Raw genomic sequence first — 13116 nt, forward strand, 5'->3', positions numbered from 1 at the left:
TGACCACTGATGAAGAGAACAGCCAGAATGCTACAGAGCCATCTATCCACATTACACTGTTAGCCAAACAGTTATTTTGACAGCACAGCAAGCATGTGTGGATTTTTGTGTTTTGTTTTGTTGTTTTTATTTTTCTTTTATTGTTTATATTTTTTTTAAGCAAGACAATTATATTTCCTGAAGTCAGAGGATTTTCATAGGTATGTCCCTAGTCACATTCCAAGTAGAATGTAATATAGCAGGTGCTAGACTAAGAAATCTTTCCTTTCACATAATTGAAACCTATTTTGTTAGGTTAATGTTATGGATACCAAACTACATCACAGTATCATAGTACATTAGAGGTTGGGAGGGACCTCCAGAGATCATCAGGTCCAACCACCCCCCAGCAAAGCAGGATCACGTAGGGTAGTCCACATAGGAATGCCTCCAGACAGGTTTGGAATGTGACCAGAGAAGGAGAACCCAGAACCTCCCTGGACAGCCTGTTCTACTGCTCCATCACCTTCACTGTAAAGAAGTTTCTCCTCATGTTGAGGTGGAACTTCCTGTGTTCTAGCTTGTACCTGTTCTTTGTCTTATTACTGTGCACCACCAAAAAAAGCTTGGCTCCCTCCATTTGACACCCACCCCTCAGATATTTATAGACATTGATGAGATGCCCTCTCAGTCTTCTCAAGACTAAACATCCCCGGATCTCTCAGTCTCTCTTCATAGGGGATGTGCTCAAGTCTCCTAATCATCCTTGTGTCTCTCTGTTGGATTCTGTCCAGCAGGTTCCTGTCTTTCTAGAACTGGGGAGCCTAGAACTGGACACAGTATTGCAGCTCTCACCAGGGCAGAGTAGAAGTGGAGAAGAACCTCCCTAGACCTGTTGGACACACTTTTCTTGATGTACTTGCAGAACAGAGTACGGTTCAATTACAAGGGTTAAAAAAACACAAGATATTTAGATGTAGGACAGCCTGGCTATTACCTTTTTCCTGCTGAAACTGATGGGTTTTTTTTTCTGCTGACTTCAAGGAAAACAGATTCATATAATTACATGACATAGCTTTGTGGGCCACTCACACTAATTCGAGGTCTTATGCTTGGATAATGTCTTACGAGCTAAAGAGGTGGGTGTAGAACTCAACTACCAATTGAAGTTATTTTGGAGATCCACATCCACCTCTCCTCAGTTAAGCTTACATTTTGCTCATATTTCTAAATACATCTTGAGCATGAAAATAGCAACTGAAGTAATGAAAGCTGTAAGTTGCAAAAGGAGGGGAAATGTTTTTCAAAATAGGTCAATATTTCTTAGGTTATCAAAAGGGAAAAAGATATATAACAGATCATCCCTAATTCAATAGAAAACTGGTGTTAGACAAATAAGGATAAATGAGATTAGACTCAGAAGGAGTGAGAGAGCAAACCTTGTGATGTTTCTTCAAGCTAACCCCACTCTTATTTCTTGCTGAGAAAAACCTTCACTTCCAGGATCAGATGCTTTTTAGAAGATTTGCTGTCAATGAAGGAGAGGGGAAAGGCTATAAAATTATCATAAAAGCAGGATTCTCAGCCATTCTTTGTCTCTCTTAGGCAACACTAAAAGGGCAAACAGAAACTGTTATTGTAATTTATAGACGGCAACTAAAATAATTAAATAAATTACAAGAGAATTACTAACCATCTACACAGAAGTTGCCCATGTTGCTGCATTTATACCACCTACTGCAAAACTACTGGGTTTTAATGTCACTATAAATTTTGATGACCTATTAAGCTGACAGTACTTGTATTTCATGTATGTGGGCAGATGGATAGAGAGAAGGAGTAATAAAGGCAGGTTTTGTGAAATACTGACTAAATGGTCATAATATGCTAACATCCCACTGATTCTACATCAGGGAAAGGAAAGGGTTACATATGAAGAGACTGATGCAAAGATCAGTAAAATCCCATGGTTATCAGATCAAGTTCTCGAATCTGCTCTACTAACCACTCTTTTCGAGGAAAACCTCTATACTACAACTAAATGAGGAAACAGGAACCCAGTCATTGATGCAGGTGACCCCCAAACTATTTTGGCCAGCAGCTCAGGAGATAAGAGTTCAACCACTGACTTCAGGACAAATTCAGCACCAAGTCAATGATCTTGGCAAGTGAAGGTTAGATTTGTCAGACCCCAATAACTGCCTGTGTCCTTACAAATGGTTTCTTTCTTAATATTGAGTCGCAATGGCATGTTCGAGGATGGAAACAGTTAACTGGGTGGTAGCATGAGCTGCTCAGCATTTGCCTCAATCTCTAGAAAAGCAAAAAATTTCTCCAGCCACACTCAGAACTTCTAGGCCCTAAGAACTCCTTCACCTCAACATCTCTTTTGTAGCCCTGGAACAGCTTGAATGGCCATTTTGCTATCACCATCCAACAACACCTTGGTTAAAGATCTCTGTCAGAAGACTTCAAAGATGCACCTGGGCACCCTGATTCAGAGACTGGACCTTGTCACTGCTACTCACTCCCACTGAAATATCCTCTCCTCATATTTCAGTTCAGTTCTTTATTTATGATCACTTTCCATGCTAACAAATGTGTGGTAGAATCTCCAAGAAATCCAGCTGTTAAAAAGGAGTGACCAAGTAATTCCTTTAAATATGGTGTTCACTTTCAAAAGCCAGGATCAGCACACAGTTATATATTTTATAAATCTTTTCAGTACAAACCAAGTTGCTAAAAGGTGTTTAACCACACATGTTCATAATTACAGCATCTGCTTCACAAATATTGCCTCTCAGTTTGACAAAAGTTTTCATTTGTAGTCTGAAGCTTCCTAGCAAATAACATGAAAAATATTCTCTAATGGAAATTACTGTTGTACAAAGTATCAGTTAATAATTTAAGATCAATCTTTAATATAATCCTGACATGGAATCAGCTGCAAAATTACTATAAGCTGTAAAAAGAACAACTTAAGAGTTACTATGTTTAATTACCAAAGATTATAGAGCTAAACCAGTTTAACAGAGAAGACATTACACATTTTCAGCTCAAATGACTGTCAGAAATTCTCAGATGTGTTTCATTAAAGCTTTTTACAATCAGATATACATCCAGTACCATGTATTCATTAGTACTGAAAAAAACAATCAAACCTTCAAAATCTAGTTAGCAGTTTTGTGGCTGAGAAAAAGAAATTAAAAAACCAAAATCCCTAATTTATTTCTAATCTGTACTAGATGAAATGTAATTAATTTTGTTTTAAATTGTGGTGGGCTATCACATGGCATAGCATATAGCATATAGATATCAAGGAGGAGCAGCCATTGGAGAGATCTGTATGTGTTTGGCGCCACTGGAATTCCCCCAGAACTGCATGTAAGATATCTGTCCTCTCTGCTTCAGCTCTGTTAAATGATATCTAAAGAGTGTCCAAGGCAATCTGGACTGCATTCATTATTCTAGTACAGATACTCCACTAAGGAGACTGAAACTGATCCCATCTCCCATAACATCCTTGTAGGTAACCTCAAGAAGAGTGGGTTAGATGATTGGACTATGAGGTGGACTGCAAACAGGCTCAACAACAGTGTTCAGAGAACTGTGATCACACAGAGTCCAGCTGGAAGCCTGTGGCCAGTAGTGTTCCACAGGGATTAGTACTGGGTCCAATTTTGTTCAATATTTTCATCAGTTACCTAGATGAGGGTATTTAGTGGACCCTCAGCAAGTTTGCTGATGACACAAAACTGGGAGGAGTGGCTGACACCCCATAACGCTGTGCTGCCATCCAGTGAAATCTGCACAGGCTGGAGAGCTGGGCAAAGACAAAGCTCAATAAGGACAAGTGCAGAGTCCTGTATCTGGGGAGGAGTAACACCAGGTACCAGTACAGACTAGGGGTCATTCTGCTGGAAAGAAGATCCATAGAGAAAGAACTTGGGAATCCTAGTGGGCAGTAAGTTATCCATGGGACAGCAATGTGTCCTTGTGGACAGTAGGGCCAACAGCATCCTAGGCTGCATTAAGGAAAATGTGTCCAGCAGGTCTAGGGAGGTTCTCCTGACTCTCTGCTCTGCTCTGCTTAGACAGCACCTGGAATACTGTGTCTGGTTTTGGGCTCCCCAGTTCAAGAGAAACAGGGATCTGCTGGAGAGAGTCCAATGGAGAGCCACAAGGATGACTGAACATCTCTGCTATGAAGAAAGACACAGAGACCTGGGGCTGTTTAGTCTTGAGAAGAGAAGGCTGAGAGGGCATCTTATAAGTATCTATAAATATCTGAGGGGTGGGTGTCAAGAGGAAGGTGCCAGGCTCTTTTCAGTGGTGCCCAGTGACAGGACAAGGAACAACGGGTACAAGCTAGAACACAGGAAGTTCCACATCAACATGAGGACACACTTCCTTATGGTGAGGGTGATGGAGCACTGGAGCAGGATGCCCAGAGGGGTTGTGGAATCTCCTTGTTTGGAGGCTTTCAAATCCCACCTGGATGTGTTCCTTTGCAGCCTGCCCCAGGTGATTCTGCTTTGGGTTTGGGGTTGGATTAGATGATGTTTCAGGGTCCCTTATCACAGGCAGAATATTTCTTACAACTCCATATGAAATTATTATTATAGAAAAATAAAAATATTTATAATGGCCATTTACTATCAAACTAATTTTTAAAATATTCTATAATCATTTATGCATTGAAAAAAAGCAACAACAGTTCGCAAAAAATGTGTAGAGCTTTTTTTAACACAACTATGAACTGTTTGCTACCAAGCATCAAACTTTACAACCTTTTTTCAAATGCAATTTTCTGTGAGGTTGATCCCTCTTGTTTAATAATGACAAGGATTCATAAATAAAACATCTATTATATCAGATGGCAGAATGCCTCCTTCTGATAAACACATGTAATCTAAGAAAACAAAATAATTTAAAAATACATGACCTCAACTGTCTTCCATCAATGTAATGCTACTCTTCTTCTAATTCACATTTTTCAAGATTATATACCTTAATAATTTTTGTTGTATAGTGTACTTCAGAGAATATTAATTGAAAGCTGCACATCCAAATTAATCAGCTGTTTCATTTGCAAATCTATTCTTCCTTTCAGAACCTGACTTCCAATGAGCAAAGCTGTCACCTCTCTAAAACACCCCTGCTGTGGCATGTGTAGTAATACCATTTATAGTGATGAAGAAAAATATATTTGGAAAGACCTAAATAAACTCCGTCTTCTAAAAGATAGGCACTATCTGTATTCAGTGCTGCCATTTAAAACAAAAAGTCACATATCAAAACAAAAGATGGAAAAGATGCAAAAGATGCAAAAGATGCAAAGCAGAGATTGCTGTACAAGCAAAAGATTAACACAGAATATTAGGTTTCTGCAGAAATTAACATCACATTAGCATAGCCATGCCGTCTTTAAATTCTTTCAATTTCACAAAGTCGTGATGAATTACATTGAGTTTTCGCTAAAGGCACAGCTGGCATGTTGTGGTTCCTGGGTTGCAAATGCATATTAATGGCTATTTGAAAAGGATAGCAGTACAGGAGAAAATACTCAATGCATTCTTTTCTTCCTGTTCAAGAGGTTATCAGTAAATAGTCAATGCATTCTTTTCCTTCTGTTCAGAAGGTTATCAGTCTGTTCCCACACACACTGCAGTTTTCTGTCTTGAAAGCGGATTTGAAAACTGTCCATTCAATATGAGGTCCAAATCCGTGAACTCTTTGAATGTTAGCAAGCCTTGAGGAAGCCAGGACTCCTGATCACAGAATCAGGACAGTGTCTGCACATGTTGGTGCAGGTGAACCTTAGATATATTAAAATTATGACTAAGTTTCTCCAGGGTGTTAGCCAGATCAGCTGCACATCAGAAGTGCAATAAATGCAATTAATCTGCAAAGAACCAGAAGCTACCAAAATCTTATTTCAATCTTCCACTTTATGAAATTAACCTTTTGAAATGGCTAGTGTCAGGATTCACAGGCTGGTTCAGTTATGAACTAGCTTTGCAGATTTTACACCACATTTGTAATCCTCCAATAGTAATACATAGTATTTTTCCTAAACCTGCAGAAACTGGAGCTACATGTCACTATTAGAGTGATACTTGAGTGTCAGTTTCAGTCCTTGAAAGAAAAAAGAACTCTTACAGATAGTTCACGAATTACTTACATAAATCCTAGAAAAATAAGAGTACAGCCTCATGACATTCAGGCTTCACTTTCCAAAGTCTGTTTGATGAGACTGCAAGTGTTTCGATTCAGAAAGCTCAGGCACAGAAATGGTTTCCAACTGTGCATGCAGGGCCAAAGGGCTGTAAGGGTCAGTTCACAGTAAAACTGAACAAGAATGACATTAAATGTAATGCAGCTTTAAAACAATGTCTTCTCAAAGAGGCTTCACTCTCCTTTCTCAGGCTAGGGTAAATGCTCCCAAGGTCGGGAGGCCACAATGCTTGTCAGTGCATTCAATGCACATTAAAAAGACAGGCTATTAAGGAAAAGGCTCTGACATTTACTTGGGAGTCAACCCTCCCCCGCTTGCACTTGTCCCCTTCCCCAATTTCAACACATTCCCTAATTAAGCATCAATACAATGTAATAGAATTGATGGAGTAGTCATTACCAGGAATTACCCATTCTCCTATCAAATCAGAGTGTACAGAAAGGGCTGTGTTTGAAATGGGTGAACTTAATTGCCTGATGGTCCCCAAGGGGGATGTACAAATAGATCAAGACATCACACATGCACAACTGATCTCAGCTCTGACACAAGCTTTTTGTCACTCCTTCATCCATCTTTGCTTACTAGGGTTAGAATAGAATAGAAGTTAATGGTGGCTGGAGTCTACCCCAGACAATTTAGTAAATAAAAGCATTGCTTGTGTTTCAAATGAACCATACCGGAACACAGGATTTAGTGACATTTTGATTAAAGGTCCATACATAGCAAAGACTTTTTATGAGGCAGCTGCTTAAAGGACAATCTATTTGAGTAAAAATAGAGCAGTGTAGCTGGTATCCCTTGGCAATTTACTGTGAAACATTTGGTTGCCTCACAACGATCTGATTCACAATCATTGCACTTGCATGGCTGGTTGATTAAATCAGTATCTCTAGCAGTCATTACAGTGAACAATGAAAAAAAAAAGTCAATTGCTGAAGTAATGCCTCTGTGTTATGAAAAACAGATAAATCACAAGAGTGCATTCCATTTTCTTTTCCAGCACCTCCTTCTCTGTTTCAATTTCCCAGTATAAACTATTGGGGGTTTAAGTTACAGGTCATGAATAGTATTTCATTATGAAAAGTATTAATTCAAATCAGTAATGATAGGTGTATTGAAGGGAGTGCACTACCAGCAGTTTAATATAAACAGTTGAAGACTCACTGATATTGATCTAGGAAAGGATTGATTTACTTTAAAATAAAAACAAATAAAAAGACAGAAAGAGAGAGAGAAAGAAGTATATTCAAACAGCAACAACTATGGTAATTTGAATCTGGATGGGTGTTAGTCGAAGAGAGCAAGAGTTGACAATGAGAGAAAATGGGACTGAAGGGACAGCTCTTACACTGAAAACAGATGAACTATAAGATTGAATTGCTTCATTAAAATAAATCTCTGTGAATGAGAGCATTTCAACTTTTTAAAAAACTTAATTTCATTTCTAATATGCTGCCCTAGGCAGTGGTCAATTGCTCAGTGAAAAGCCTGTCAATACCATTAGGGTAGAAAGACTGAGGAGCCTTTTAAAGTAGGTGCAGTTTCTGCCTTCCTCGTTATTGTCATGACTGTAACACAATTTTGCTGTGAAAACATACCAGATTCCAAGGATACATTGAATGCCTTGACAGCTCTGAATATGTAACATTTCCCAGATGCAAGGGAAGGCAAAAACTTTGGTACAGCTGTGTTCTCATGTTCACCATAAAGAGAGTTCTGAAACAGTAGAACCATGCTTTTGCCAGACAGTCATTCACTAAGTGTCATGGTCTGTACTATTTTCTTCACAAGCATATTTTTCATACTTTTGTTCCTTATTTTCATCTGCATCTGACATGTTAGGCTAGTAGTTTCCATATCAAGGTTTTTTCTTGCCTGTTCCACCACCTACATGTTAAAACAAACTGAACAGCATGGTAAAGTGTGTGCCACCTGCTTATTTCAAAATACTCACACAGATGTATTTTCAATTAATTAGCAGTACCTATGCAAGTCAAATATGTACAAGTCAACACGTGCAAGTCAAATAAAACTGCTTGCAACAAGTGCTAACCCATTAACCAAATATTGTCAAAGAATTTGGTTAGACTGCACAGAACAAAGGTAAAAATCTTTTCCAGATAAAAACTGATTTGTCACACTATGACTACGAAGCGAGTTTTAAAGCCTATCTCATTGCCCATCTCTAACATCCTAGTGACTGATTAATGCTTCAAAGTTGCATTAGAAGCTCCTGGATTTTTTTTTCTCTGTGGATTACAGAAGTTACATTAGATGAATATAGCAGATGGGATCCAAACAGGGCCAGATTCTTAAGTGTGCTTTGAATGTTCATAACCTGATCAACATCCTTTGAGGCACCTCCATGTGTCTTGAAGCTTCACTGAGTTGAGTTTTTGTGAATACATAGTTTTGTTTCCCTTCCTAAATCATCTTCACTAATCTCTTGGTTATTTTAGAGGCTGTTTAAGGAGTGAATTCAGAAATCATTACTCAGGACTCAAGGTGGAGAGTGTGGTTTGAAATTAATTTATGCTTAAATGTAATATTCAGAATAATTTTATTTTGCATTGGCTTTTCTGGGCCATTTCAGAAAGCTTACAATGGCCCTTTAAGTGCTAGCCTAGCTTCAGGAGGGGGTAAAGGTAACAGATTTTGTTGTCTGACAGTTAGGCAGCAGTAATAGACAGGTGCTTTATGGGCAGACATTCAAAGTATGTTTATCTGGCACTAATGATGAGTGGTTTGTTTGACTCATACACCTTTAGTGTTCTGTTACATGATTAACTCTGTAGATAGAGACTATATCCTTACTGCAACATTACAGAGTATTTAGTGCTTGGGAGAGCAAATGGAATCTGTGAAGGCTTTCCTAGAAGAAGGCTGAGGCATTTTTCAGTGCCTAAAGGATCTGTGTACTTGATCTCCATTACCTTAATGACAACCAGAGGGGTATTTTTGTCATCTGCTTTAGGTTCTCTAGATTTTCTAAAATGCCTCTTTGGAATTTTCTGCCTATGTGGGGAAGACAAGTGCTTAAGTTGGCTTCATCTAAGGACTGCATCATGGGGTGCATTGTCCAGGAGCTTTCACAAGTGTCTAAACCTCCACAATTCTTTTTTGAAAAACAAAACAAAACAAAAAAAAAACACATTTGTTCACTAAATTGTCAGTGTGCCTCTCTACAAAAACCCCTCTTGAATTCAAGTGAGAGTTTGAGAACGGGTCACAGTTACAACCACCTAATCCCTGTGAGTATAGGAGAAGGTAAACAAAGATAGACATCTGACCACCCACCATTTGTAAATTAGCATGTGCTTTTTTCTACTAGCAATCATGATTGCTGAAGGCTATCTGGAAAGCATTTTGAGACCAGCTGATGTCTAAAAGGCCTTTAGCACACAACAAAGTAGCACAATCAAAATTTGATCCATTTCTACTCCTCCCTAAGCACGCTGCAGAAACACAATTTCTTTTCATTTAAAATAGGAGAGTGCAGTGCTACGTGAGTTCTGTTGCCTGGAGTACAACCAATGAAACTTTAGATAAGAAGGATGAGATAGCTTTCAGTGTTACAAAGGTAATGGACCACTAAATGAAAGTTTAGAATTGGTGTTTAATATTTAATCAACTTAATACTTTGATTTATGTAGGCTACTACAAGGGAAAGAAGAGTACTTCTAGTGAACAGCATTTGGGGAGAAAAATGTTGACATTTCTACTCAAGTTAAACTCCTAATTGTGTATGAATCTTTGATAGTTCTGTTTCTGTGAATAAATTACTTTCACAATGCAAAAAACAAAGTCAGACATTTCTAAGCTGTGGTTTATGATAAGCTGTCATCATAAAACACTAGCTTCTCCTCAATTACAATGCAAAAACAGCACTATCATCAGACACTGAGAGAGGCATTAATGCACACCCAATACAGGTCAGTTATGTTTTTTCACTGTGTAGAAATTCTTTGAGACAACTAAAACCAGTTATTAATAAAATCAAAGAAAATGAAGGAGAAACGATATCTGATTTATGCACAAAAGTAATTAAATTCTTAAGAATGGTGTCATTTGCATGACTACATCTTAAGTATGAAGTGTTGGCTGAGATGAAAGGTCTACGTATTATAAACTTGAATATCAAAATACAAGCACTTCCTCCACACACTCTCTCTTTTTATAGTATACAACATAATGAGATATTGAAAATGTGAATCAACATGTACTTCAAAAGTGTCTGGTGACCATTGACTTTCATTTACAACCAAGGTATTGGCAGCTCAGTTACCATGCTCTTGATAACTGCTAAATAGAAAATAATCACTAACATGCTCTGGACTATTAAACTGCAAAACCTGTTGCTATTCACTGTCATGATAAGGTCGCAGTATTCTTTCTTCTCCACTTCTGATGGCACACTTTGAAATTGTCCCATGCTCTACCTAAAATCATATATCCTTTAGCAAGTGTATATTTGCACTGACTTTTGACTTCTGATTTTTGCCATTTACTTTCAAATGCCAGTCCAAAAAGTGTGTCAGCACAAGAAGAGTCACATCGTCATTCACACAGTTCATTGGTATTAACTTTGGGGAGGGAACATGGGAAGACTGATTTTGTTCACAGAAGAAAAGGGGAAGTGACCTATGAAATGGGAAGCTAACCTTTTACTTGTTATCAGTCCTCGAGACTAGTGAAAGGGACCACCCTCTTTGTTATGCTTATTGGCCTTTTGTCAACACTACATGCTGCAAACTGGTATTTCCTGAAAGGCTAAATGAAGTACAAGTGACCTGCCAAATCATAAAGGAAATCATGACAGAACCATGAAAAGAAACATCATCCTTTGGGGCAAGAAAATTTTGGGCAAGAAAATGTGAGGAAAATTACTTCAGTTCTACAAACCTCTAACCTCTCTAATATTCAGAGAGAAGAAGCAAGCAAAACCATCCAGAGCAGTTGTATTTCTCCACATCCACTCAAATTCTCTGCACTCACCTAATGCAATAAGTATCTCATTCTTCATTACTTTTCACTGCTTTTATGATGAAAGAATGACACAGCAATATAGAAACCAAGTCCTGGTACGTTTCCATGGTGAAAAACTGACTTCTTGAACACCTCCAGGGATGGTAATTCTACCACCTCCCTGGGCAGCCTTTTCTAATACCTCACCACTCTCTTAATAAAGAAGCTTTTCCTAATGTCCAATCTAAACCTCCCACACCACAACTCAAACCTGTTTCCTCTCATCCTATCGCTGGTTACTTAAACGAAGAGAGCAACACCAGCTTTATTCCAACCTCCTTTCAGGTAGTTGTAGAAGTACTCCAGGCCAGAGAATCTCCTGGACTGTTCACAACTGATTTTCCTAGAGCTGTGTCTACTGACATCTCCTCTTGGGAAAATATGATTTGGCTTGCATGGCCATAAAATATAATACTGGATTTCTCACACAGGGGTTGTTTTTTGTTTTGGTTTTTTTTGTTGTTGCTGTTGTTTTATTCAGGGCATCATGCTAGCAAATCTAGCAATTGGCAAAGCTCTGATGTTTGTTGTCTTGTAGCTTGAATCCAAATAATCCAAATTATGGCTTGTATTTTACACACATTTACCAACTTCCGCATGTATTAGCTCATGCATTCTTCCAGTACTTCTCATTTTCTATCATATACATACCATCTAGTTCATTGTTTTAGCCATATGCTGAAGACACTTCCAAGCTCCAGTTACTAGGAAACAGCATGTGGTTTATTTGTGATGTGCATTCTCAAAGGCCTGTTTAGATACACATCTTCTGCGCTACAGGTTTCTGCAGAATTCTGTTAGTCCTTTGATAGTCACTTCAGTGAAACTGAACAGCCTACTTGGATAGTTAAGTGTTTAATGGCTTAATCAGCCATACACTAAAGCTTCCATGACTTAAGGGACAGGCATACAGTACATTTAGTATTTTTTAGACTAATGTAACACTGTTTTAGCCTTAAGCAAAAAGAGAAAAAAGGATACCAGAACAGGTTCCTTTCAGCCAAATTCTATGAAGTCTGTAAAACTCTTACTGAAAGTAATTTCAGTGTGTAAGGAATTGAATAATATGAATCTTTTCACTGGACTCAATGAAGCCTATCTAAAAAGAAACAAAAAAAAGAATAGGTCTTTCAAGAAGCATTTTTTATTAAAAAATAATTTTGAAAAGGTTGAATTTACATGTTGCATGAAGAGGCCAACCATTTTCATTCTCCCTATAAATTTTTTTTACACATAGTGAAAGGATGAATAAAAATAAAATAAAATAAAAAAAAAAAAAGAAACAAAACAAAATTAAAAAATCTAGTACAGAAGAAACCAAAGGGGGCTGGAATACCTCTCTTATGAGGACAGGCTGATGAAGTTGGGCTTGTTCAGTCTGGAGAAGAGAAGGCTCCAGGGACACCTAATAGTGGCCTTCAAGTGTCTGAAAAGGGCCTAGAAGAAAGCTGGAGGGGGCTGTTTACAAAGGCCTGCAGTGACAGGATGAGAAGCAATGATTTGAAGTTAGGGGACATTTAGATTGGATGATAGGAACAGGTTCTTTACCATGAGGGTGGTGAACACTGGGACAGGTTGCCCAGGATGGTGGTTGAGACTCCAAGACTGGAGATATTCAAAGTGGGGCTCAACAAAGCACTGAGCAACCTGACCTAGTGGAGGATGTACCTGCTGACTGCAAGGCAGTTGGACTAGATGATCTTTAGAGGTCCCTTCCAACCCAAACCATTCTGTGTTTCTATGAAACACAACGCTGTTGCTGAAAGAAGACATAATTTCTGTATTGTGGGTAGTTCATTTTTTTTCCACAGAGCTGTGTTCCGAAAAGATGCTGGGCAGCTATAAAATATTTTCACTGACTGTCCACATTTATT

General features: G+C 38.4%; 1 protein-coding gene across 7 annotated transcripts in view; it reads right to left on the reverse strand.

Annotated features, from left to right (window-relative positions):
- Positions 1 to 13116, reverse strand: part of CACNA2D1 (calcium voltage-gated channel auxiliary subunit alpha2delta 1) — a 372424-nt gene that overhangs the window by 320902 nt on the left and 38406 nt on the right. Inside the window, exon 2 of one of the 7 annotated variants that reach the window (XM_068167771.1) lies at positions 1419 to 1507. The exons of the other annotated variants lie outside the window; for them this stretch is intronic. The gene's annotated coding sequence lies outside the window, so the exon portion shown is untranslated. The remainder of the gene's footprint in view (positions 1 to 1418; positions 1508 to 13116) is intronic. 7 annotated transcript variants of the gene reach the window in all.

Source organism: Melanerpes formicivorus, unplaced genomic scaffold, assembly GCF_026170545.1.
Source record: "Melanerpes formicivorus ecotype bairdi unplaced genomic scaffold, bMelFor1.0.p_v2 SCAF_3, whole genome shotgun sequence".
Lineage (NCBI taxonomy): Eukaryota > Metazoa > Chordata > Aves > Piciformes > Picidae > Melanerpes > Melanerpes formicivorus.